The sequence below is a fragment of the Diplotaxodon limnothrissa genome, linkage group LG16 (assembly GCF_057381915.1).
Source record: "Diplotaxodon limnothrissa isolate DT_005_m linkage group LG16, D_limnothrissa_male_GT1.1, whole genome shotgun sequence".
NCBI lineage: Eukaryota > Metazoa > Chordata > Actinopteri > Cichliformes > Cichlidae > Diplotaxodon > Diplotaxodon limnothrissa.
This window is the reverse complement of record NC_140611.1, coordinates 4197291-4222869: the sequence shown is the minus strand read 5'-3', so window position 1 is coordinate 4222869 and position 25579 is coordinate 4197291.

The window sequence follows — 25579 nt, the reverse complement described above, 5'->3', positions numbered from 1 at the left end:
TCCGTGCTGGGAAAACAGGTTTTGCAGCTGTTTGAGCTAAGATTTCCAAGTTATTCACATAATGAAAACCTATACTTTGTTTCGGTCGAGTTCCCCATTCAAATGCATGTAACAGTGAGAAACGCACTGTCTTGGCGAAAGAAAGCGTTTTTGTACAACTTCATAGAAATAGCTGTAACTTTTGATAGAAGACTCGGATACACATGTTTATGGCTTTATCTTATAGAACTCAAGGTTCCCGTGCTGGGAAAACAGGTTTTGTAGCTGTTTGAGCTAAGATTTCCAAGTTATTCACATAATGAAAACCTATACTTTGTTTCGGTCGAGATCCCCATTCAAATGCATGTAACAGTGAGAAACGCACTGTCTTGGCGAAAGAAAGCGTTTTTGTACAACTTCATAGAAATAGCTGTAACTTTTGATAGAAGACTCGGATACACATGTTTATGGCTTTATCTTATAGAACTCAAGGTTCCTGTGCTGGGAAAACAGGTTTTGCAGCTGTTTGAGCTAAGATTTCCAAGTTATTCACATAATGAAAACCTATACTTTGTTTCGGTCGAGATCCCCATTCAAATGCATGTAACAGTGAGAAACGCACTGTCTTGGCGAAAGAAAGCGTTTTTGTACAACTTCATAGAAATAGCTGTAACTTTTGATAGAAGACTCGGATACACATGTTTATGGCTTTATCTTATAGAACTCAAGGTTCCCGTGCTGGGAAAACAGGTTTTGCAGCTGTTTGAGCTAAGATTTCCAAGTTATTCACATAATGAAAACTTATACTTTGTTTCGGTCGAGTTCCCCATTCAAATGCATGTAACAGTGAGAAACGCACTGTCTTGGCGAAAGAAAGCGTTTTTGTACAACTTCATAGAAATAGCTGTAACTTTTGATAGAAGACTCGGATACACATGTTTATGGCTTTATCTTATAGAACTCAAGGTTCCCGTGCTGGGAAAACAGGTTTTGCAGCTGTTTGAGCTAAGATTTCCAAGTTATTCACATAATGAAAACCTATACTTTGTTTCGGTCGAGTTCCCCATTCAAATGCATGTAACAGTGAGAAACGCACTGTCTTGGCGAAAGAAAGCGTTTTTGTACAACTTCATAGAAATAGCTGTAACTTTTGATAGAAGACTCGGATACACATGTTTATGGCTTTATCTTATAGAACTCAAGGTTCCCGTGCTGGGAAAACAGGTTTTGCAGCTGTTTGAGCTAAGATTTCCAAGTTATTCACATAATGAAAACCTATACTTTGTTTCGGTCGAGTTCCCCATTCAAATGCATGTAACAGTGAGAAACGCACTGTCTTGGCGAAAGAAAGCGTTTTTGTACAACTTCATAGAAATAGCTGTAACTTTTGATAGAAGACTCGGATACACATCTTTATGGCTTTATCTTATAGAACTCAAGGTTCCCGTGCTGGGAAAACAGGTTTTGCAGCTGTTTGAGCTAAGATTTCCAAGTTATTCACATAATGAAAACCTATACTTTGTTTCGGTCGAGTTCCCCATTCAAATGCATGTAACAGTGAGAAACGCACTGTCTTGGCGAAAGAAAGCGTTTTTGTACAACTTCATAGAAATAGCTGTAACTTTTGATAGAAGACTCGGATACACATGTTTATGGCTTTATCTTATAGAACTCAAGGTTCCCGTGCTGGGAAAACAGGTTTTGCAGCTGTTTGAGCTAAGATTTCCAAGTTATTCACATAATGAAAACCTATACTTTGTTTCGGTCGAGTTCCCCATTCAAATGCATGTAACAGTGAGAAACGCACTGTCTTGGCGAAAGAAAGCGTTTTTGTACAACTTCATATAAATAGCTGTAACTTTTGATAGAAGACTCGGATACACATGTTTATGGCTTTATCTTATAGAACTCAAGGTCTCCGTGCTGGGAAAACAGGTTTTGCAGCTGTTTGAGCTAAGATTTCCAAGTTATTCACATAATGAAAACTTATACTTTGTTTCGGTCGAGTTCCCCATTCAAATGCATGTAACAGTGAGAAACGCACTGTCTTGGCGAAAGAAAGCGTTTTTGTACAACTTCATATAAATAGCTGTAACTTTTGATAGAAGACTCGGATACACATGTTTATGGCTTTATCTTATAGAACTCAAGGTCTCCGTGCTGGGAAAACAGGTTTTGCAGCTGTTTGAGCTAAGATTTCCAAGTTATTCACATAATGAAAACCTATACTTTGTTTCGGTCGAGTTCCCCATTCAAATGCATGTAACAGTGAGAAACGCACTGTCTTGGCGAAAGAAAGCGTTTTTGTACAACTTCATAGAAATAGCTGTAACTTTTGATAGAAGACTCGGATACACATGTTTATGGCTTTATCTTATAGAACTCAAGGTTCCCGTGCTGGGAAAACAGGTTTTGTAGCTGTTTGAGCTAAGATTTCCAAGTTATTCACATAATGAAAACCTATACTTTGTTTCGGTCGAGATCCCCATTCAAATGCATGTAACAGTGAGAAACGCACTGTCTTGGCGAAAGAAAGCGTTTTTGTACAACTTCATAGAAATAGCTGTAACTTTTGATAGAAGACTCGGATACACATGTTTATGGCTTTATCTTATAGAACTCAAGGTTCCTGTGCTGGGAAAACAGGTTTTGCAGCTGTTTGAGCTAAGATTTCCAAGTTATTCACATAATGAAAACCTATACTTTGTTTCGGTCGAGATCCCCATTCAAATGCATGTAACAGTGAGAAACGCACTGTCTTGGCGAAAGAAAGCGTTTTTGTACAACTTCATAGAAATAGCTGTAACTTTTGATAGAAGACTCGGATACACATGTTTATGGCTTTATCTTATAGAACTCAAGGTTCCCGTGCTGGGAAAACAGGTTTTGCAGCTGTTTGAGCTAAGATTTCCAAGTTATTCACATAATGAAAACTTATACTTTGTTTCGGTCGAGTTCCCCATTCAAATGCATGTAACAGTGAGAAACGCACTGTCTTGGCGAAAGAAAGCGTTTTTGTACAACTTCATAGAAATAGCTGTAACTTTTGATAGAAGACTCGGATACACATGTTTATGGCTTTATCTTATAGAACTCAAGGTTCCCGTGCTGGGAAAACAGGTTTTGCAGCTGTTTGAGCTAAGATTTCCAAGTTATTCACATAATGAAAACCTATACTTTGTTTCGGTCGAGTTCCCCATTCAAATGCATGTAACAGTGAGAAACGCACTGTCTTGGCGAAAGAAAGCGTTTTTGTACAACTTCATAGAAATAGCTGTAACTTTTGATAGAAGACTCGGATACACATGTTTATGGCTTTATCTTATAGAACTCAAGGTTCCCGTGCTGGGAAAACAGGTTTTGCAGCTGTTTGAGCTAAGATTTCCAAGTTATTCACATAATGAAAACCTATACTTTGTTTCGGTCGAGTTCCCCATTCAAATGCATGTAACAGTGAGAAACGCACTGTCTTGGCGAAAGAAAGCGTTTTTGTACAACTTCATAGAAATAGCTGTAACTTTTGATAGAAGACTCGGATACACATCTTTATGGCTTTATCTTATAGAACTCAAGGTTCCCGTGCTGGGAAAACAGGTTTTGCAGCTGTTTGAGCTAAGATTTCCAAGTTATTCACATAATGAAAACCTATACTTTGTTTCGGTCGAGATCCCCATTCAAATGCATGTAACAGTGAGAAACGCACTGTCTTGGCGAAAGAAAGCGTTTTTGTACAACTTCATAGAAATAGCTGTAACTTTTGATAGAAGACTCGGATACACATGTTTATGGCTTTATCTTATAGAACTCAAGGTCTCCGTGCTGGGAAAACAGGTTTTGCAGCTGTTTGAGCTAAGATTTCCAAGTTATTCACATAATGAAAACCTATACTTTGTTTCGGTCGAGTTCCCCATTCAAATGCATGTAACAGTGAGAAACGCACTGTCTTGGCGAAAGAAAGCGTTTTTGTACAACTTCATAGAAATAGCTGTAACTTTTGATAGAAGACTCGGATACACATGTTTATGGCTTTATCTTATAGAACTCAAGGTTCCCGTGCTGGGAAAACAGGTTTTGTAGCTGTTTGAGCTAAGATTTCCAAGTTATTCACATAATGAAAACCTATACTTTGTTTCGGTCGAGTTCCCCATTCAAATGCATGTAACAGTGAGAAACGCACTGTCTTGGCGAAAGAAAGCGTTTTTGTACAACTTCATAGAAATAGCTGTAACTTTTGATAGAAGACTCGGATACACATGTTTATGGCTTTATCTTATAGAACTCAAGGTTCCTGTGCTGGGAAAACAGGTTTTGCAGCTGTTTGAGCTAAGATTTCCAAGTTATTCACATAATGAAAACCTATACTTTGTTTCGGTCGAGATCCCCATTCAAATGCATGTAACAGTGAGAAACGCACTGTCTTGGCGAAAGAAAGCGTTTTTGTACAACTTCATAGAAATAGCTGTAACTTTTGATAGAAGACTCGGATACACATGTTTATGGCTTTATCTTATAGAACTCAAGGTTCCCGTGCTGGGAAAACAGGTTTTGCAGCTGTTTGAGCTAAGATTTCCAAGTTATTCACATAATGAAAACCTATACTTTGTTTCGGTCGAGATCCCCATTCAAATGCATGTAACAGTGAGAAACGCACTGTCTTGGCGAAAGAAAGCGTTTTTGTACAACTTCATATAAATAGCTGTAACTTTTGATAGAAGACTCGGATACACATGTTTATGGCTTTATCTTATAGAACTCAAGGTCTCCGTGCTGGGAAAACAGGTTTTGCAGCTGTTTGAGCTAAGATTTCCAAGTTATTCACATAATGAAAACCTATACTTTGTTTCGGTCGAGTTCCCCATTCAAATGCATGTAACAGTGAGAAACGCACTGTCTTGGCGAAAGAAAGCGTTTTTGTACAACTTCATAGAAATAGCTGTAACTTTTGATAGAAGACTCGGATACACATGTTTATGGCTTTATCTTATAGAACTCAAGGTTCCCGTGCTGGGAAAACAGGTTTTGCAGCTGTTTGAGCTAAGATTTCCAAGTTATTCACATAATGAAAACCTATACTTTGTTTCGGTCGAGATCCCCATTCAAATGCATGTAACAGTGAGAAACGCACTGTCTTGGCGAAAGAAAGCGTTTTTGTACAACTTCATAGAAATAGCTGTAACTTTTGATAGAAGACTCGGATACACATGTTTATGGCTTTATCTTATAGAACTCAAGGTTCCTGTGCTGGGAAAACAGGTTTTGCAGCTGTTTGAGCTAAGATTTCCAAGTTATTCACATAATGAAAACCTATACTTTGTTTCGGTCGAGATCCCCATTCAAATGCATGTAACAGTGAGAAACGCACTGTCTTGGCGAAAGAAAGCGTTTTTGTACAACTTCATAGAAATAGCTGTAACTTTTGATAGAAGACTCGGATACACATGTTTATGGCTTTATCTTATAGAACTCAAGGTTCCCGTGCTGGGAAAACAGGTTTTGCAGCTGTTTGAGCTAAGATTTCCAAGTTATTCACATAATGAAAACTTATACTTTGTTTCGGTCGAGTTCCCCATTCAAATGCATGTAACAGTGAGAAACGCACTGTCTTGGCGAAAGAAAGCGTTTTTGTACAACTTCATAGAAATAGCTGTAACTTTTGATAGAAGACTCGGATACACATGTTTATGGCTTTATCTTATAGAACTCAAGGTTCCCGTGCTGGGAAAACAGGTTTTGCAGCTGTTTGAGCTAAGATTTCCAAGTTATTCACATAATGAAAACCTATACTTTGTTTCGGTCGAGTTCCCCATTCAAATGCATGTAACAGTGAGAAACGCACTGTCTTGGCGAAAGAAAGCGTTTTTGTACAACTTCATAGAAATAGCTGTAACTTTTGATAGAAGACTCGGATACACATCTTTATGGCTTTATCTTATAGAACTCAAGGTTCCCGTGCTGGGAAAACAGGTTTTGCAGCTGTTTGAGCTAAGATTTCCAAGTTATTCACATAATGAAAACCTATACTTTGTTTCGGTCGAGATCCCCATTCAAATGCATGTAACAGTGAGAAACGCACTGTCTTGGCGAAAGAAAGCGTTTTTGTACAACTTCATAGAAATAGCTGTAACTTTTGATAGAAGACTCGGATACACATGTTTATGGCTTTATCTTATAGAACTCAAGGTTCCCGTGCTGGGAAAACAGGTTTTGCAGCTGTTTGAGCTAAGATTTCCAAGTTATTCACATAATGAAAACCTATACTTTGTTTCGGTCGAGTTCCCCATTCAAATGCATGTAACAGTGAGAAACGCACTGTCTTGGCGAAAGAAAGCGTTTTTGTACAACTTCATAGAAATAGCTGTAACTTTTGATAGAAGACTCGGATACACATGTTTATGGCTTTATCTTATAGAACTCAAGGTTCCCGTGCTGGGAAAACAGGTTTTGCAGCTGTTTGAGCTAAGATTTCCAAGTTATTCACATAATGAAAACCTATACTTTGTTTCGGTCGAGTTCCCCATTCAAATGCATGTAACAGTGAGAAACGCACTGTCTTGGCGAAAGAAAGCGTTTTTGTACAACTTCATAGAAATAGCTGTAACTTTTGATAGAAGACTCGGATACACATGTTTATGGCTTTATCTTATAGAACTCAAGGTTCCCGTGCTGGGAAAACAGGTTTTGCAGCTGTTTGAGCTAAGATTTCCAAGTTATTCACATAATGAAAACCTATACTTTGTTTCGGTCGAGTTCCCCATTCAAATGCATGTAACAGTGAGAAACGCACTGTCTTGGCGAAAGAAAGCGTTTTTGTACAACTTCATATAAATAGCTGTAACTTTTGATAGAAGACTCGGATACACATGTTTATGGCTTTATCTTATAGAACTCAAGGTCTCCGTGCTGGGAAAACAGGTTTTGCAGCTGTTTGAGCTAAGATTTCCAAGTTATTCACATAATGAAAACTTATACTTTGTTTCGGTCGAGTTCCCCATTCAAATGCATGTAACAGTGAGAAACGCACTGTCTTGGCGAAAGAAAGCGTTTTTGTACAACTTCATATAAATAGCTGTAACTTTTGATAGAAGACTCGGATACACATGTTTATGGCTTTATCTTATAGAACTCAAGGTCTCCGTGCTGGGAAAACAGGTTTTGCAGCTGTTTGAGCTAAGATTTCCAAGTTATTCACATAATGAAAACCTATACTTTGTTTCGGTCGAGTTCCCCATTCAAATGCATGTAACAGTGAGAAACGCACTGTCTTGGCGAAAGAAAGCGTTTTTGTACAACTTCATAGAAATAGCTGTAACTTTTGATAGAAGACTCGGATACACATGTTTATGGCTTTATCTTATAGAACTCAAGGTTCCCGTGCTGGGAAAACAGGTTTTGTAGCTGTTTGAGCTAAGATTTCCAAGTTATTCACATAATGAAAACCTATACTTTGTTTCGGTCGAGTTCCCCATTCAAATGCATGTAACAGTGAGAAACGCACTGTCTTGGCGAAAGAAAGCGTTTTTGTACAACTTCATAGAAATAGCTGTAACTTTTGATAGAAGACTCGGATACACATGTTTATGGCTTTATCTTATAGAACTCAAGGTTCCCGTGCTGGGAAAACAGGTTTTGCAGCTGTTTGAGCTAAGATTTCCAAGTTATTCACATAATGAAAACCTATACTTTGTTTCGGTCGAGATCCCCATTCAAATGCATGTAACAGTGAGAAACGCACTGTCTTGGCGAAAGAAAGCGTTTTTGTACAACTTCATAGAAATAGCTGTAACTTTTGATAGAAGACTCGGATACACATGTTTATGGCTTTATCTTATAGAACTCAAGGTCTCCGTGCTGGGAAAACAGGTTTTGCAGCTGTTTGAGCTAAGATTTCCAAGTTATTCACATAATGAAAACCTATACTTTGTTTCGGTCGAGTTCCCCATTCAAATGCATGTAACAGTGAGAAACGCACTGTCTTGGCGAAAGAAAGCGTTTTTGTACAACTTCATAGAAATAGCTGTAACTTTTGATAGAAGACTCGGATACACATCTTTATGGCTTTATCTTATAGAACTCAAGGTTCCCGTGCTGGGAAAACAGGTTTTGCAGCTGTTTGAGCTAAGATTTCCAAGTTATTCACATAATGAAAACCTATACTTTGTTTCGGTCGAGTTCCCCATTCAAATGCATGTAACAGTGAGAAACGCACTGTCTTGGCGAAAGAAAGCGTTTTTGTACAACTTCATAGAAATAGCTGTAACTTTTGATAGAAGACTCGGATACACATGTTTATGGCTTTATCTTATAGAACTCAAGGTTCCCGTGCTGGGAAAACAGGTTTTGCAGCTGTTTGAGCTAAGATTTCCAAGTTATTCACATAATGAAAACCTATACTTTGTTTCGGTCGAGATCCCCATTCAAATGCATGTAACAGTGAGAAACGCACTGTCTTGGCGAAAGAAAGCGTTTTTGTACAACTTCATAGAAATAGCTGTAACTTTTGATAGAAGACTCGGATACACATGTTTATGGCTTTATCTTATAGAACTCAAGGTCTCCGTGCTGGGAAAACAGGTTTTGCAGCTGTTTGAGCTAAGATTTCCAAGTTATTCACATAATGAAAACCTATACTTTGTTTCGGTCGAGTTCCCCATTCAAATGCATGTAACAGTGAGAAACGCACTGTCTTGGCGAAAGAAAGCGTTTTTGTACAACTTCATAGAAATAGCTGTAACTTTTGATAGAAGACTCGGATACACATCTTTATGGCTTTATCTTATAGAACTCAAGGTTCCCGTGCTGGGAAAACAGGTTTTGCAGCTGTTTGAGCTAAGATTTCCAAGTTATTCACATAATGAAAACCTATACTTTGTTTCGGTCGAGTTCCCCATTCAAATGCATGTAACAGTGAGAAACGCACTGTCTTGGCGAAAGAAAGCGTTTTTGTACAACTTCATAGAAATAGCTGTAACTTTTGATAGAAGACTCGGATACACATGTTTATGGCTTTATCTTATAGAACTCAAGGTTCCCGTGCTGGGAAAACAGGTTTTGCAGCTGTTTGAGCTAAGATTTCCAAGTTATTCACATAATGAAAACCTATACTTTGTTTCGGTCGAGTTCCCCATTCAAATGCATGTAACAGTGAGAAACGCACTGTCTTGGCGAAAGAAAGCGTTTTTGTACAACTTCATAGAAATAGCTGTAACTTTTGATAGAAGACTCGGATACACATGTTTATGGCTTTATCTTATAGAACTCAAGGTTCCCGTGCTGGGAAAACAGGTTTTGCAGCTGTTTGAGCTAAGATTTCCAAGTTATTCACATAATGAAAACCTATACTTTGTTTCGGTCGAGTTCCCCATTCAAATGCATGTAACAGTGAGAAACGCACTGTCTTGGCGAAAGAAAGCGTTTTTGTACAACTTCATAGAAATAGCTGTAACTTTTGATAGAAGACTCGGATACACATGTTTATGGCTTTATCTTATAGAACTCAAGGTTCCCGTGCTGGGAAAACAGGTTTTGCAGCTGTTTGAGCTAAGATTTCCAAGTTATTCACATAATGAAAACCTATACTTTGTTTCGGTCGAGATCCCCATTCAAATGCATGTAACAGTGAGAAACGCACTGTCTTGGCGAAAGAAAGCGTTTTTGTACAACTTCATAGAAATAGCTGTAACTTTTGATAGAAGACTCGGATACACATGTTTATGGCTTTATCTTATAGAACTCAAGGTTCCCGTGCTGGGAAAACAGGTTTTGCAGCTGTTTGAGCTAAGATTTCCAAGTTATTCACATAATGAAAACCTATACTTTGTTTCGGTCGAGTTCCCCATTCAAATGCATGTAACAGTGAGAAACGCACTGTCTTGGCGAAAGAAAGCGTTTTTGTACAACTTCATAGAAATAGCTGTAACTTTTGATAGAAGACTCGGATACACATGTTTATGGCTTTATCTTATAGAACTCAAGGTTCCCGTGCTGGGAAAACAGGTTTTGCAGCTGTTTGAGCTAAGATTTCCAAGTTATTCACATAATGAAAACCTATACTTTGTTTCGGTCGAGTTCCCCATTCAAATGCATGTAACAGTGAGAAACGCACTGTCTTGGCGAAAGAAAGCGTTTTTGTACAACTTCATAGAAATAGCTGTAACTTTTGATAGAAGACTCGGATACACATGTTTATGGCTTTATCTTATAGAACTCAAGGTTCCCGTGCTGGGAAAACAGGTTTTGCAGCTGTTTGAGCTAAGATTTCCAAGTTATTCACATAATGAAAACCTATACTTTGTTTCGGTCGAGTTCCCCATTCAAATGCATGTAACAGTGAGAAACGCACTGTCTTGGCGAAAGAAAGCGTTTTTGTACAACTTCATAGAAATAGCTGTAACTTTTGATAGAAGACTCGGATACACATGTTTATGGCTTTATCTTATAGAACTCAAGGTTCCCGTGCTGGGAAAACAGGTTTTGCAGCTGTTTGAGCTAAGATTTCCAAGTTATTCACATAATGAAAACCTATACTTTGTTTCGGTCGAGTTCCCCATTCAAATGCATGTAACAGTGAGAAACGCACTGTCTTGGTGAAAGAAAGCGTTTTTGTACAACTTCATAGAAATAGCTGTAACTTTTGATAGAAGACTCGGATACACATGTTTATGGCTTTATCTTATAGAACTCAAGGTTCCCGTGCTGGGAAAACAGGTTTTGCAGCTGTTTGAGCTAAGATTTCCAAGTTATTCACATAATGAAAACCTATACTTTGTTTCGGTCGAGTTCCCCATTCAAATGCATGTAACAGTGAGAAACGCACTGTCTTGGCGAAAGAAAGCGTTTTTGTACAACTTCATAGAAATAGCTGTAACTTTTGATAGAAGACTCGGATACACATGTTTATGGCTTTATCTTATAGAACTCAAGGTTCCCGTGCTGGGAAAACAGGTTTTGCAGCTGTTTGAGCTAAGATTTCCAAGTTATTCACATAATGAAAACCTATACTTTGTTTCGGTCGAGTTCCCCATTCAAATGCATGTAACAGTGAGAAACGCACTGTCTTGGCGAAAGAAAGCGTTTTTGTACAACTTCATAGAAATAGCTGTAACTTTTGATAGAAGACTCGGATACACATGTTTATGGCTTTATCTTATAGAACTCAAGGTTCCCGTGCTGGGAAAACAGGTTTTGCAGCTGTTTGAGCTAAGATTTCCAAGTTATTCACATAATGAAAACCTATACTTTGTTTCGGTCGAGTTCCCCATTCAAATGCATGTAACAGTGAGAAACGCACTGTCTTGGCGAAAGAAAGCGTTTTTGTACAACTTCATAGAAATAGCTGTAACTTTTGATAGAAGACTCGGATACACATGTTTATGGCTTTATCTTATAGAACTCAAGGTTCCCGTGCTGGGAAAACAGGTTTTGCAGCTGTTTGAGCTAAGATTTCCAAGTTATTCACATAATGAAAACCTATACTTTGTTTCGGTCGAGTTCCCCATTCAAATGCATGTAACAGTGAGAAACGCACTGTCTTGGCGAAAGAAAGCGTTTTTGTACAACTTCATAGAAATAGCTGTAACTTTTGATAGAAGACTCGGATACACATGTTTATGGCTTTATCTTATAGAACTCAAGGTTCCCGTGCTGGGAAAACAGGTTTTGCAGCTGTTTGAGCTAAGATTTCCAAGTTATTCACATAATGAAAACCTATACTTTGTTTCGGTCGAGTTCCCCATTCAAATGCATGTAACAGTGAGAAACGCACTGTCTTGGCGAAAGAAAGCGTTTTTGTACAACTTCATAGAAATAGCTGTAACTTTTGATAGAAGACTCGGATACACATGTTTATGGCTTTATCTTATAGAACTCAAGGTTCCCGTGCTGGGAAAACAGGTTTTGCAGCTGTTTGAGCTAAGATTTCCAAGTTATTCACATAATGAAAACCTATACTTTGTTTCGGTCGAGTTCCCCATTCAAATGCATGTAACAGTGAGAAACGCACTGTCTTGGCGAAAGAAAGCGTTTTTGTACAACTTCATAGAAATAGCTGTAACTTTTGATAGAAGACTCGGATACACATGTTTATGGCTTTATCTTATAGAACTCAAGGTTCCCGTGCTGGGAAAACAGGTTTTGCAGCTGTTTGAGCTAAGATTTCCAAGTTATTCACATAATGAAAACCTATACTTTGTTTCGGTCGAGTTCCCCATTCAAATGCATGTAACAGTGAGAAACGCACTGTCTTGGCGAAAGAAAGCGTTTTTGTACAACTTCATAGAAATAGCTGTAACTTTTGATAGAAGACTCGGATACACATGTTTATGGCTTTATCTTATAGAACTCAAGGTTCCCGTGCTGGGAAAACAGGTTTTGCAGCTGTTTGAGCTAAGATTTCCAAGTTATTCACATAATGAAAACCTATACTTTGTTTCGGTCGAGTTCCCCATTCAAATGCATGTAACAGTGAGAAACGCACTGTCTTGGCGAAAGAAAGCGTTTTTGTACAACTTCATAGAAATAGCTGTAACTTTTGATAGAAGACTCGGATACACATGTTTATGGCTTTATCTTATAGAACTCAAGGTTCCCGTGCTGGGAAAACAGGTTTTGCAGCTGTTTGAGCTAAGATTTCCAAGTTATTCACATAATGAAAACCTATACTTTGTTTCGGTCGAGTTCCCCATTCAAATGCATGTAACAGTGAGAAACGCACTGTCTTGGCGAAAGAAAGCGTTTTTGTACAACTTCATAGAAATAGCTGTAACTTTTGATAGAAGACTCGGATACACATGTTTATGGCTTTATCTTATAGAACTCAAGGTTCCCGTGCTGGGAAAACAGGTTTTGCAGCTGTTTGAGCTAAGATTTCCAAGTTATTCACATAATGAAAACCTATACTTTGTTTCGGTCGAGTTCCCCATTCAAATGCATGTAACAGTGAGAAACGCACTGTCTTGGCGAAAGAAAGCGTTTTTGTACAACTTCATAGAAATAGCTGTAACTTTTGATAGAAGACTCGGATACACATGTTTATGGCTTTATCTTATAGAACTCAAGGTTCCCGTGCTGGGAAAACAGGTTTTGCAGCTGTTTGAGCTAAGATTTCCAAGTTATTCACATAATGAAAACCTATACTTTGTTTCGGTCGAGTTCCCCATTCAAATGCATGTAACAGTGAGAAACGCACTGTCTTGGCGAAAGAAAGCGTTTTTGTACAACTTCATAGAAATAGCTGTAACTTTTGATAGAAGACTCGGATACACATGTTTATGGCTTTATCTTATAGAACTCAAGGTTCCCGTGCTGGGAAAACAGGTTTTGCAGCTGTTTGAGCTAAGATTTCCAAGTTATTCACATAATGAAAACCTATACTTTGTTTCGGTCGAGTTCCCCATTCAAATGCATGTAACAGTGAGAAACGCACTGTCTTGGCGAAAGAAAGCGTTTTTGTACAACTTCATAGAAATAGCTGTAACTTTTGATAGAAGACTCGGATACACATGTTTATGGCTTTATCTTATAGAACTCAAGGTTCCCGTGCTGGGAAAACAGGTTTTGCAGCTGTTTGAGCTAAGATTTCCAAGTTATTCACATAATGAAAACCTATACTTTGTTTCGGTCGAGTTCCCCATTCAAATGCATGTAACAGTGAGAAACGCACTGTCTTGGCGAAAGAAAGCGTTTTTGTACAACTTCATAGAAATAGCTGTAACTTTTGATAGAAGACTCGGATACACATGTTTATGGCTTTATCTTATAGAACTCAAGGTTCCCGTGCTGGGAAAACAGGTTTTGCAGCTGTTTGAGCTAAGATTTCCAAGTTATTCACATAATGAAAACCTATACTTTGTTTCGGTCGAGTTCCCCATTCAAATGCATGTAACAGTGAGAAACGCACTGTCTTGGCGAAAGAAAGCGTTTTTGTACAACTTCATAGAAATAGCTGTAACTTTTGATAGAAGACTCGGATACACATGTTTATGGCTTTATCTTATAGAACTCAAGGTTCCCGTGCTGGGAAAACAGGTTTTGCAGCTGTTTGAGCTAAGATTTCCAAGTTATTCACATAATGAAAACCTATACTTTGTTTCGGTCGAGTTCCCCATTCAAATGCATGTAACAGTGAGAAACGCACTGTCTTGGCGAAAGAAAGCGTTTTTGTACAACTTCATAGAAATAGCTGTAACTTTTGATAGAAGACTCGGATACACATGTTTATGGCTTTATCTTATAGAACTCAAGGTTCCCGTGCTGGGAAAACAGGTTTTGCAGCTGTTTGAGCTAAGATTTCCAAGTTATTCACATAATGAAAACCTATACTTTGTTTCGGTCGAGTTCCCCATTCAAATGCATGTAACAGTGAGAAACGCACTGTCTTGGCGAAAGAAAGCGTTTTTGTACAACTTCATAGAAATAGCTGTAACTTTTGATAGAAGACTCGGATACACATGTTTATGGCTTTATCTTATAGAACTCAAGGTTCCCGTGCTGGGAAAACAGGTTTTGCAGCTGTTTGAGCTAAGATTTCCAAGTTATTCACATAATGAAAACCTATACTTTGTTTCGGTCGAGTTCCCCATTCAAATGCATGTAACAGTGAGAAACGCACTGTCTTGGCGAAAGAAAGCGTTTTTGTACAACTTCATAGAAATAGCTGTAACTTTTGATAGAAGACTCGGATACACATGTTTATGGCTTTATCTTATAGAACTCAAGGTTCCCGTGCTGGGAAAACAGGTTTTGCAGCTGTTTGAGCTAAGATTTCCAAGTTATTCACATAATGAAAACCTATACTTTGTTTCGGTCGAGTTCCCCATTCAAATGCATGTAACAGTGAGAAACGCACTGTCTTGGCGAAAGAAAGCGTTTTTGTACAACTTCATAGAAATAGCTGTAACTTTTGATAGAAGACTCGGATACACATGTTTATGGCTTTATCTTATAGAACTCAAGGTTCCCGTGCTGGGAAAACAGGTTTTGCAGCTGTTTGAGCTAAGATTTCCAAGTTATTCACATAATGAAAACCTATACTTTGTTTCGGTCGAGTTCCCCATTCAAATGCATGTAACAGTGAGAAACGCACTGTCTTGGCGAAAGAAAGCGTTTTTGTACAACTTCATAGAAATAGCTGTAACTTTTGATAGAAGACTCGGATACACATGTTTATGGCTTTATCTTATAGAACTCAAGGTTCCCGTGCTGGGAAAACAGGTTTTGCAGCTGTTTGAGCTAAGATTTCCAAGTTATTCACATAATGAAAACCTATACTTTGTTTCGGTCGAGTTCCCCATTCAAATGCATGTAACAGTGAGAAACGCACTGTCTTGGCGAAAGAAAGCGTTTTTGTACAACTTCATAGAAATAGCTGTAACTTTTGATAGAAGACTCGGATACACATGTTTATGGCTTTATCTTATAGAACTCAAGGTTCCCGTGCTGGGAAAACAGGTTTTGCAGCTGTTTGAGCTAAGATTTCCAAGTTATTCACATAATGAAAACCTATACTTTGTTTCGGTCGAGTTCCCCATTCAAATGCATGTAACAGTGAGAAACGCACTGTCTTGGCGAAAGAAAGCGTTTTTGTACAACTTCATAGAAATAGCTGTAACTTTTGATAGAAGACTCGGATACACATGTTTATGGCTTTATCTTATAGAACTCAAGGTTCCCGTGCTGGGAAAACAGGTTTTGCAGCTGTTTGAGCTAAGATTTCCAAGTTATTCACATAATGAAAACCTATACTTTGTTTCGGTCGAGTTCCCCATTCAAATGCATGTAACAGTGAGAAACGCACTGTCTTGGCGAAAGAAAGCGTTTTTGTACAACTTCATAGAAATAGCTGTAACTTTTGATAGAAGACTCGGATACACATGTTTATGGCTTTATCTTATAGAACTCAAGGTTCCCGTGCTGGGAAAACAGGTTTTGCAGCTGTTTGAGCTAAGATTTCCAAGTTATTCACATAATGAAAACCTATACTTTGTTTCGGTCGAGTTCCCCATTCAAATGCATGTAACAGTGAGAAACGCACTGTCTTGGCGAAAGAAAGCGTTTTTGTACAACTTCATAGAAATAGCTGTAACTTTTGATAGAAAAGACTCGGATACACATGTTTATGGCTTTATCTTATAGAACTCAAGGTTCCCGTGCTGGGAAAACAGGTTTTGCAGCTGTTTGAGCTAAGATTTCCAAGTTATTCACATAATGAAAACCTATACTTTGTTTCGGTCGAGTTCCCCATTCAAATGCATGTAACAGTGAGAAACGCACTGTCTTGGCGAAAGAAAGCGTTTTTGTACAACTTCATAGAAATAGCTGTAACTTTTGATAGAAGACTCGGATACACATGTTTATGGCTTTATCTTATAGAACTCAAGGTTCCCGTGCTGGGAAAACAGGTTTTGCAGCTGTTTGAGCTAAGATTTCCAAGTTATTCACATAATGAAAACCTATACTTTGTTTCGGTCGAGTTCCCCATTCAAATGCATGTAACAGTGAGAAACGCACTGTCTTGGCGAAAGAAAGCGTTTTTGTACAACTTCATAGAAATAGCTGTAACTTTTGATAGAAGACTCGGATACACATGTTTATGGCTTTATCTTATAGAACTCAAGGTTCCCGTGCTGGGAAAACAGGTTTTGCAGCTGTTTGAGCTAAGATTTCCAAGTTATTCACATAATGAAAACCTATACTTTGTTTCGGTCGAGTTCCCCATTCAAATGCATGTAACAGTGAGAAACGCACTGTCTTGGCGAAAGAAAGCGTTTTTGTACAACTTCATAGAAATAGCTGTAACTTTTGATAGAAGACTCGGATACACATGTTTATGGCTTTATCTTATAGAACTCAAGGTTCCCGTGCTGGGAAAACAGGTTTTGCAGCTGTTTGAGCTAAGATTTCCAAGTTATTCACATAATGAAAACCTATACTTTGTTTCGGTCGAGTTCCCCATTCAAATGCATGTAACAGTGAGAAACGCACTGTCTTGGCGAAAGAAAGCGTTTTTGTACAACTTCATAGAAATAGCTGTAACTTTTGATAGAAGACTCGGATACACATGTTTATGGCTTTATCTTATAGAACTCAAGGTTCCCGTGCTGGGAAAACAGGTTTTGCAGCTGTTTGAGCTAAGATTTCCAAGTTATTCACATAATGAAAACCTATACTTTGTTTCGGTCGAGTTCCCCATTCAAATGCATGTAACAGTGAGAAACGCACTGTCTTGGCGAAAGAAAGCGTTTTTGTACAACTTCATAGAAATAGCTGTAACTTTTGATAGAAGACTCGGATACACATGTTTATGGCTTTATCTTATAGAACTCAAGGTTCCCGTGCTGGGAAAACAGGTTTTGCAGCTGTTTGAGCTAAGATTTCCAAGTTATTCACTAATGAAAACCTATACTTTGTTTCGGTCGAGTTCCCCATTCAAATGCATGTAACAGTGAGAAACGCACTGTCTTGGCGAAAGAAAGCGTTTTTGTACAACTTCATAGAAATAGCTGTAACTTTTGATAGAAGACTCGGATACACATGTTTATGGCTTTATCTTATAGAACTCAAGGTTCCCGTGCTGGGAAAACAGGTTTTGCAGCTGTTTGAGCTAAGATTTCCAAGTTATTCACATAATGAAAACCTATACTTTGTTTCGGTCGAGTTCCCCATTCAAATGCATGTAACAGTGAGAAACGCACTGTCTTGGCGAAAGAAAGCTATTTTGTACAACTTCATAGAAATAGCTGTAACTTTTGATAGAAGACTCGGATACACATGTTTATGGCTTTATCTTATAGAACTCAAGGTTCCCGTGCTGGGAAAACAGGTTTTGCAGCTGTTTGAGCTAAGATTTCCAAGTTATTCACATAATGAAAACCTATACTTTGTTTCGGTCGAGATCCCCATTCAAATGCATGTAACAGTGAGAAACGCACTGTCTTGGCGAAAGAAAGCGTTTTTGTACAACTTCATAGAAATAGCTGTAACTTTTGATAGAAGACTCGGATACACATGTTTATGGCTTTATCTTATAGAACTCAAGGTTCCCGTGCTGGGAAAACAGGTTTTGCAGCTGTTTGAGCTAAGATTTCCAAGTTATTCACATAATGAAAACCTATACTTTGTTTCGGTCGAGTTCCCCATTCAAATGCATGTAACAGTGAGAAACGCACTGTCTTGGCGAAAGAAAGCTATTTTGTACAACTTCATAGAAATAGCTGTAACTTTTGATAGAAGACTCGGATACACATGTTTATGGCTTTATCTTATAGAACTCAAGGTCTCCGTGCTGGGAAAACAGGTTTTGCAGCTGTTTGAGCTAAGATTTCCAAGTTATTCACATAATGAAAACTTATACTTTGTTTCGGTCGAGATCCCCATTCAAATGCATGTAACAGTGAGAAACGCACTGTCTTGGCGAAAGAAAGCGTTTTTGTACAACTTCATAGAAATAGCTGTAACTTTTGATAGAAGACTCGGATACACATGTTTATGGCTTTATCTTATAGAACTCAAGGTCTCCGTGCTGGGAAAACAGGTTTTGCAGCTGTTTGAGCTAAGATTTCCAAGTTATTCACATAATGAAAACTTATACTTTGTTTCGGTCGAGTTCCCCATTCAAATGCATGTAACAGTGAGAAACGCACTGTCTTGGCGAAAGAAAGCGTTTTTGTACAACTTCATAGAAATAGCTGTAACTTTTGATAGAAGACTCATACAAACATGTTTATGGCCTTATATTATAGAACTCAACGTCTCCGTGCTGGGAAAACAGGTTTTGCAGCTGTTTGAGCTAAGATTTCCAAGTTATTCACATAATGAAAACTTATACTTTGTTTCGGTCGAGTTCCCCATTCAAATGCATGTAACAGTGAGAAACGCACTGTCTTGGCGAAAGAAAGCGTTTTTGTACAACTTCATATAAATAGCTGTAACTTTTGATAGAAGACTCGGATACACATGTTTATGGCTTTATCTTATAGAACTCAAGGTCTCCGTGCTGGGAAAACAGGTTTTGCAGCTGTTTGAGCTAAGATTTCCAAGTTATTCACATAATGAAAACCTATACTTTGTTTCGGTCGAGTTCCCCATTCAAATGCATGTAACAGTGAGAAACGCACTGTCTTGGCGAAAGAAAGCTATTTTGTACAACTTCATATAAATAGCTGTAACTTTTGATAGAAGACTCGGATACACATGTTTATGGCTTTATCTTATAGAACTCAAGGTCTCCGTGCTGGGAAAACAGGTTTTGCAGCTGTTTGAGCTAAGATTTCCAAGTTATTCACATAATGAAAACTTATACTTTGTTTCGGTCGAGTTCCCCATTCAAATGCATGTAACAGTGAGAAACGCACTGTCTTGGCGAAAGAAAGCGTTTTTGTACAACTTCATATAAATAGCTGTAACTTTTGATAGAAGACTCGGATACACATGTTTATGGCTTTATCTTATAGAACTCAAGGTCTCCGTGCTGGGAAAACAGGTTTTGCAGCTGTTTGAGCTAAGATTTCCAAGTTATTCACATAATGAAAACCTATACTTTGTTTCGGTCGAGTTCCCCATTCAAATGCATGTAACAGTGAGAAACGCACTGTCTTGGCGAAAGAAAGCTATTTTGTACAACTTCATAGAAATAGCTGTAACTTTTGATAGAAGACTCAGACAAACATGTTTATGGCTTTATATTATAGAACTCAAGGTCTCCGTGCTGGGAAAACAGGTTTTGCAGCTGTTTGAGCTAAGATTTCCAAGTTATTCACATAATGAAAACCTATACTTTGTTTCGGTCGAGTTCCCCATTCAAATGCATGTAACAGTGAGAAACGCACTGTCTTGGCGAAAGAAAGCTATTTTGTACAACTTCATATAAATAGCTGTAACTTTTGATAGAAGACTCGGATACACATGTTTATGGCTTTATCTTATAGAACTCAAGGTCTCCGTGCTGGGAAAACAGGTTTTGCAGCTGTTTGAGCTAAGATTTCCAAGTTATTCACATAATGAAAACTTATACTTTGTTTCGGTCGAGTTCCCCATTCAAATGCATGTAACAGTGAGAAACGCACTGTCTTGGCGAAAGAAAGCGTTTTTGTACAACTTCATAGAAATAGCTGTAACTTTTGATAGAAGACTCGGATACACATGTTTATGGCTTTATCTTATAGAACTCAAGGTTCCCGTGCTGGGAAAACAGGTTTTGCAGCTGTTTGAGCTAAGATTTCCAAGTTATTCACATAATGAAAACCTATACTTTGTTTCGGTCGAGATCCCCATTCAAATGCATGTAACAGTGAGAAACGCACTGTCTTGGCGAAAGAAAGCGTTTTTGTACAACTTCATAGAAATAGCTGTAACTTTTGATAGAAGACTCGGATACACATGTTTATGGCTTTATCTTATAGAACTCAAGGTTCCCGTGCTGGGAAAACAGGTTTTGCAGCTGTTTGAGCTAAGATTTCCAAGTTATTCACATAATGAAAACCTATACTTTGTTTCGGTCGAGTTCCCCATTCAAATGCATGTAACAGTGAGAAACGCACTGTCTTGGCGAAAGAAAGCGTTTTTGTACAACTTCATAGAAATAGCTGTAACTTTTGATAGAAGACTCGGATACACATCTTTATGGCTTTATCTTATAGAACTCAAGGTTCCCGTGCTGGGAAAACAGGTTTTGCAGCTGTTTGAGCTAAGATTTCCAAGTTATTCACATAATGAAAACCTATACTTTGTTTCGGTCGAGTTCCCCATTCAAATGCATGTAACAGTGAGAAACGCACTGTCTTGGCGAAAGAAAGCGTTTTTGTACAACTTCATAGAAATAGCTGTAACTTTTGATAGAAGACTCGGATACACATCTTTATGGCTTTATCTTATAGAACTCAAGGTTCCCGTGCTGGGAAAACAGGTTTTGCAGCTGTTTGAGCTAAGATTTCCAAGTTATTCACGTAATGAAAACCTATACTTTGTTTCGGTCGAGTTCCCCATTCAAATGCATGTAACAGTGAGAAACGCACTGTCTTGGCGAAAGAAAGCGTTTTTGTACAACTTCATAGAAATAGCTGTAACTTTTGATAGAAGACTCGGATACACATGTTTATGGCTTTATCTTATAGAACTCAAGGTTCCCGTGCTGGGAAAACAGGTTTTGCAGCTGTTTGAGCTAAGATTTCCAAGTTATTCACATAATGAAAACCTATACTTTGTTTCGGTCGAGTTCCCCATTCAAATGCATGTAACAGTGAGAAACGCACTGTCTTGGCGAAAGAAAGCGTTTTTGTACAACTTCATAGAAATAGCTGTAACTTTTGATAGAAGACTCGGATACACATGTTTATGGCTTTATCTTATAGAACTCAAGGTTCCCGTGCTGGGAAAACAGGTTTTGCAGCTGTTTGAGCTAAGATTTCCAAGTTATTCACATAATGAAAACCTATACTTTGTTTCGGTCGAGTTCCCCATTCAAATGCATGTAACAGTGAGAAACGCACTGTCTTGGCGAAAGAAAGCGTTTTTGTACAACTTCATAGAAATAGCTGTAACTTTTGATAGAAGACTCGGATACACATGTTTATGGCTTTATCTTATAGAACTCAAGGTTCCCGTGCTGGGAAAACAGGTTTTGCAGCTGTTTGAGCTAAGATTTCCAAGTTATTCACATAATGAAAACCTATACTTTGTTTCGGTCGAGATCCCCATTCAAATGCATGTAACAGTGAGAAACGCACTGTCTTGGCGAAAGAAAGCGTTTTTGTACAACTTCATAGAAATAGCTGTAACTTTTGATAGAAGACTCGGATACACATGTTTATGGCTTTATCTTATAGAACTCAAGGTTCCCGTGCTGGGAAAACAGGTTTTGCAGCTGTTTGAGCTAAGATTTCCAAGTTATTCACATAATGAAAACCTATACTTTGTTTCGGTCGAGTTCCCCATTCAAATGCATGTAACAGTGAGAAACGCACTGTCTTGGCGAAAGAAAGCTATTTTGTACAACTTCATAGAAATAGCTGTAACTTTTGATAGAAGACTCGGATACACATGTTTATGGCTTTATCTTATAGAACTCAAGGTCTCCGTGCTGGGAAAACAGGTTTTGCAGCTGTTTGAGCTAAGATTTCCAAGTTATTCACATAATGAAAACCTATACTTTGTTTCGGTCGAGATCCCCATTCAAATGCATGTAACAGTGAGAAACGCACTGTCTTGGCGAAAGAAAGCGTTTTTGTACAACTTCATAGAAATAGCTGTAACTTTTGATAGAAGACTCGGATACACATGTTTATGGCTTTATCTTATAGAACTCAAGGTTCCCGTGCTGGGAAAACAGGTTTTGCAGCTGTTTGAGCTAAGATTTCCAAGTTATTCACATAATGAAAACCTATACTTTGTTTCGGTCGAGTTCCCCATTCAAATGCATGTAACAGTGAGAAACGCACTGTCTTGGCGAAAGAAAGCTATTTTGTACAACTTCATAGAAATAGCTGTAACTTTTGATAGAAGACTCGGATACACATGTTTATGGCTTTATCTTATAGAACTCAAGGTCTCCGTGCTGGGAAAACAGGTTTTGCAGCTGTTTGAGCTAAGATTTCCAAGTTATTCACATAATGAAAACTTATACTTTGTTTCGGTCGAGATCCCCATTCAAATGCATGTAACAGTGAGAAACGCACTGTCTTGGCGAAAGAAAGCGTTTTTGTACAACTTCATAGAAATAGCTGTAACTTTTGATAGAAGACTCGGATACACATGTTTATGGCTTTATCTTATAGAACTCAAGGTCTCCGTGCTGGGAAAACAGGTTTTGCAGCTGTTTGAGCTAAGATTTCCAAGTTATTCACATAATGAAAACTTATACTTTGTTTCGGTCGAGTTCCCCATTCAAATGCATGTAACAGTGAGAAACGCACTGTCTTGGCGAAAGAAAGCGTTTTTGTACAACTTCATAGAAATAGCTGTAACTTTTGATAGAAGACTCATACAAACATGTTTATGGCCTTATATTATAGAACTCAACGTCTCCGTGCTGGGAAAACAGGTTTTGCAGCTGTTTGAGCTAAGATTTCCAAGTTATTCACATAATGAAAACTTATACTTTGTTTCGGTCGAGTTCCCCATTCAAATGCATGTAACAGTGAGAAACGCACTGTCTTGGCGAAAGAAAGCGTTTTTGTACAACTTCATATAAATAGCTGTAACTTTTGATAGAAGACTCGGATACACATGTTTATGGCTTTATCTTATAGAACTCAAGGTCTCCGTGCTGGGAAAACAGGTTTTGCAGCTGTTTGAGCTAAGATTTCCAAGTTATTCACATAATGAAAACCTATACTTTGTTTCGGTCGAGTTCCCCATTCAAATGCATGTAACAGTGAGAAACGCACTGTCTTGGCGAAAGAAAGCTATTTTGTACAACTTCATATAAATAGCTGTAACTTTTGATAGAAGACTCGGATACACATGTTTATGGCTTTATCTTATAGAACTCAAGGTCTCCGTGCTGGGAAAACAGGTTTTGCAGCTGTTTGAGCTAAGATTTCCAAGTTATTCACATAATGAAAACTTATACTTTGTTTCGGTCGAGTTCCCCATTCAAATGCATGTAACAGTGAGAAACGCACTGTCTTGGCGAAAGAAAGCGTTTTTGTACAACTTCATATAAATAGCTGTAACTTTTGATAGAAGACTCGGATACACATGTTTATGGCTTTATCTTATAGAACTCAAGGTCTCCGTGCTGGGAAAACAGGTTTTGCAGCTGTTTGAGCTAAGATTTCCAAGTTATTCACATAATGAAAACCTATACTTTGTTTCGGTCGAGTTCCCCATTCAAATGCATGTAACAGTGAGAAACGCACTGTCTTGGCGAAAGAAAGCTATTTTGTACAACTTCATATAAATAGCTGTAACTTTTGATAGAAGACTCGGATACACATGTTTATGGCTTTATCTTATAGAACTCAAGGTCTCCGTGCTGGGAAAACAGGTTTTGCAGCTGTTTGAGCTAAGATTTCCAAGTTATTCACATAATGAAAACTTATACTTTGTTTCGGTCGAGTTCCCCATTCAAATGCATGTAACAGTGAGAAACGCACTGTCTTGGCGAAAGAAAGCGTTTTTGTACAACTTCATATAAATAGCTGTAACTTTTGATAGAAGACTCGGATACACATGTTTATGGCTTTATCTTATAGAACTCAAGGTCTCCGTGCTGGGAAAACAGGTTTTGCAGCTGTTTGAGCTAAGATTTCCAAGTTATTCACATAATGAAAACCTATACTTTGTTTCGGTCGAGTTCCCCATTCAAAATGCATGTAACAGTGAGAAACGCACTGTCTTGGCGAAAGAAAGCTATTTTGTACAACTTCATAGAAATAGCTGTAACTTTTGATAGAAGACTCAGACAAACATGTTTATGGCCTTATATTATAGAACTCAAGGTCTCCGTGCTGGGAAAACAGGTTTTGCAGCTGTTTGAGCTAAGATTTCCAAGTTATTCACATAATGAAAACCTATACTTTGTTTCGGTCGAGATCCCCATTCAAATGCATGTAACAGTGAGAAACGCACTGTCTTGGCGAAAGAAAGCGTTTTTGTACAACTTCATAGAAATAGCTGTAACTTTTGATAGAAGACTCAGACAAACATGTTTATGGCCTTATATTATAGAACTCAAGGTCTCCGTGCTGGGAAAACAGGTTTTGCAGCTGTTTGAGCTAAGATTTCCAAGTTATTCACATAATGAAAACCTATACTTTGTTTCGGTCGAGTTCCCCATTCAAATGCATGTAACAGTGAGAAACGCACTGTCTTGGCGAAAGAAAGCGTTTTTGTACAACTTCATAGAAATACCTGTAACTTTTGATAGAAGACTCGGATACACATGTTTATGGCTTTATCTTATAGAACTCAAGGTTCCCGTGCTGGGAAAACAGGTTTTGCAGCTGTTTGAGCTAAGATTTCCAAGTTATTCACATAATGAAAACCTATACTTTGTTTCGGTCGAGATCCCCATTCAAATGCATGTAACAGTGAGAAACGCACTGTCTTGGCGAAAGAAAGCGTTTTTGTACAACTTCATAGAAATAGCTGTAACTTTTGATAGAAGACTCGGATACACATGTTTATGGCTTTATCTTATAGAACTCAAGGTTCCCGTGCTGGGAAAACAGGTTTTGCAGCTGTTTGAGCTAAGATTTCCAAGTTATTCACATAATGAAAACCTATACTTTGTTTCGGTCGAGTTCCCCATTCAAAATGCATGTAACAGTGAGAAACGCACTGTCTTGGCGAAAGAAAGCTATTTTGTACAACTTCATAGAAATAGCTGTAACTTTTGATAGAAGACTCAGACAAACATGTTTATGGCCTTATATTATAGAACTCAAGGTCTCCGTGCTGGGAAAACAGGTTTTGCAGCTGTTTGAGCTAAGATTTCCAAGTTATTCACATAATGAAAACCTATACTTTGTTTCGGTCGAGTTCCCCATTCAAATGCATGTAACAGTGAGAAACGCACTGTCTTGGCGAAAGAAAGCTATTTTGTACAACTTCATATAAATAGCTGTAACTTTTGATAGAAGACTCGGATACACATGTTTATGGCTTT